Raw genomic sequence first — 3,298 nt, 5'->3', positions numbered from 1 at the left:
TTTCTCTTCAGATTAATAATACCACTGGTTCTTCTATATCAGCTCTTCAGTTAAGTGTCCAGTGGTTTTGTTTTGTATCTTCCAAGTATCTACTCAAATATGAGCCCTCTCCTGAAGGGATATGCTGTCAGAGACACAAGTGGTATGTGGCATGCTTTTGCAGGCTTGAGAGTATTGAGTGTGGGAGAGTCGTTGGTTCTCGACCTCTGCTGCACAGGCCGACTTCACAACCAATGTTGTGAGGGCAGGGTGCATCGCAAATTAGACAACACTAAAATGGATTTTTCTTCTGAAAGGTTGGAAACCCTTGTCTATATTAAAATTAATAGACTAGTTTAAATTCTGTTCCCTAATATCTCTGTAGAAAACAAAGGTATGTTCCACTGGACCCAGGACAGTACTATCCCATAAGCTTTAATGTGTTTTTTCACTATATAGAAATTAATAGCCAGTTACCCTGAAACAGCTCTGTATGGGCTTCTTTACTTGCATGGTGATAAGATGTCCATCACTATTCAGATTAGCTGTAGATCCTATTTTCAAATATGAAGTCTCTGTGGAAGGTGTAGGCCAACAATCAGAAAGGTTTTAAGAAATTATAAAAATTATAGCTAAGTGCAGTAATTTTAATACACTGATAGGAAACTTGCACAAAACACTTTCTATAAATTGTATTTGTAAATTTTATATGGCATTTAAAAGTTTACATGAAACAACTGGAAAACCACTTGTTCTGTTGCAGTTTTAAAGACACCACCAAAGGACAAGAAATGGATTGTATATACTTAAGCTACTGCTATAGGAGAAGGTGTGCAGTAATTTTCACCAGGTCTTTATGGGAAGTTTGGGGGAGCAACACCTATCACTCTCAGTTTCAGTGGAGTAAGCTTTTCGTTCAGATCCTTTGCCTCCTTCAGGATCTTGATTAGATCTCTGCAGTGGGCTGTTAAATTCTTTCACATGCTGTAATGAGACAGGCAACTGGGATTTAGAAATTAAGGACAGGCTAGTCTAAGTGGTTAAACTGGCTTAAAATGAGCCATCAACATGCACCACCCTGAACACTGATTTAATTTATTCTGAACCCAAACTAGGCTACTCCTCAAGTCTATCACTAAGTTATAAGCTGGTTACCAGAAGATCTTGGGGTATGCTCTATGAACCAGGGTGTCTGCCAGACATGACTGAGAGTTATAAGAGAATCAGTCTATTCTTTTTTTTCAGTCTTTTTTGTTATGTTAATCACCATACATCACATCATTAGTTTTTGGTGTAGTGTTCCATGATTCATTGTTTGTGTATAACACCCAATGCTCCACGCAGAACGTGCCTTAATACCCATCACCAGGCTAACCCATCCCCCCACCCCCTCCCCTCTAGAACCCTCAGTTTGTTTCTCAGAGTCCATCGTCTCTCATAGTTCATCTCCCCCCTCCAGCTATCTTCATATTTACTGGATTTGTGCTCATTGAGCAATATTCTGAAAACTATGGCTTTCTCGGTACTCTGATTTAGAGACAAGAATGTCCTGCTCAGATATTCCTAATTATTGATTCTAGCACCCTGATTTATATATATCAGACTCCTGTTAATGTCAGCGTAATGCAGTATAATAAACTCATATACAAGTTTCTCTAGTTGCAAAGTTAAAATTGTAATGACCTTCACCCACCAAGGCATCAGAACTCTGTGAGGGGGGAACTGGTTAGTCCAGCTCTTCAGACACAACATACACACAGGATGAAAAAAGTTAAAATGCAGCACCAAAATACTGCTAAATTAGTGTCTTATGAGTGGTTAGCCATTATCTGGTTCAAAAATGATTGACTCTAATCTCTCTTTTGCATTAAATTTCTCTTCCCAATCAGGGACTATAAAGTATTAGAGATTAGCCTTTTCTTATATAAATAATATTTCTGTTCAGAGGAATTTACACCTCTCCCTTCAATTCTTAAAAACATGCCCTTAGTATAGCAATATAAAATAGATGCATACACATATCACTTTTCCTTTTATTTACCTTGTTTTAAAAACTTTGAGTTACTTTTGAATCTAGAAAATGCTATTCACAGCTTGCTTAATCCATTTTGGGGTCTAATATTGCCCTCATGTAGTCCTAGCTATATATATTAGCCTATACAGTTTAAAAAACAGCTAGGGAGTGTTCCAGTCCAAGATGGTGACATAGGAAGATCCCGAACTCCCTTCCAAAGGCACACCAAATCTATACCTATTTATAGGCAATTCCTCCTGAAGAATAACTGAGGGTTATTCTTCACCCTACAGAACAGTGAGAGAGACTGAGAGGTGGTAACAAAGGGTGACCCCACCCCCGATGCTGCCAACTGCAGTGCAGAGGATAGTAACGAGGTACCAGGAGCAGATTTGTCTACCTGGGCAACAGAAAATAAAAGCCATGGCTTAAAAGAGCAACCAGAATATAAAGGAAATAGTTCTTGAACCCTGCTAACTATCTCTGGGTTGGAGGATCCAGTGAGTGCCACAGTTTACGTTCCCCCACCACCTTGACAGCATAGATGGGAGCAGGGTCCAGGCGTCCTATCAGCCTACTACTGCCTCAGTGAGCCCTGGGCCCCCAAACCACACCAGCCCCAGCTCTCCCACCAAGGCGGCCCCATGGTGGTGCACAAGAGGACAGCCCTGGTCAGTGCTCATTACAGCTGCAGCTGCCTTGCCACACTGAGGCAGGCACAAAGCACCCTGGAACACTGCAGGCCTGCACTGCTTTGGCTTCAGATGGCTTTCTAGGGCACCCCTGGCTGATGCCTTTTTTCAGATCCAGCTGCCCGGCCAGGACAACCTGGCTTACACCTGCTTCAGTTGTCCTTCCAGTGCACCGTCTATACAGAACCCTACCCTAGGGCAATCCCAGTCCGTGCCCATTTCAGCTATAATTATCCTTCCTGGTTGGTGCCCAGCACAAAGCACCCAGGGACCCACCAGACAGCAACCACTTCAACTATGGCTGCCCCCACCAGGGCACCTTCCACACACTCCAGAGCACCCCAGCTTACCCCCACTTGAGTTTCAGCCATTCTGCTAGGGTGTCCTCTGCACAGAGAACCCTGGGACCACCCGCAGCTTACAACCACTTCAGCTTCAGGTGTCATGCAGAGTGCCACTTGTGCACAGAGCCCAGGGACCACACTAGCTGGCACCCACTTCAGCATTAGCTGTCCTGCCCGAGCATCCTCTGTGTGGAGAGCCGCCAGCTTGAACACATTTACCTTTGCTGTCCTGCCAGGGCATCCTCTGCAAAAAGCCTCAGGACCCACTC

This window comes from Zalophus californianus, chromosome 9 (genome assembly GCF_009762305.2).
Source record: "Zalophus californianus isolate mZalCal1 chromosome 9, mZalCal1.pri.v2, whole genome shotgun sequence".
NCBI lineage: Eukaryota > Metazoa > Chordata > Mammalia > Carnivora > Otariidae > Zalophus > Zalophus californianus.
Note: the sequence above shows the minus strand (reverse complement) of the source record.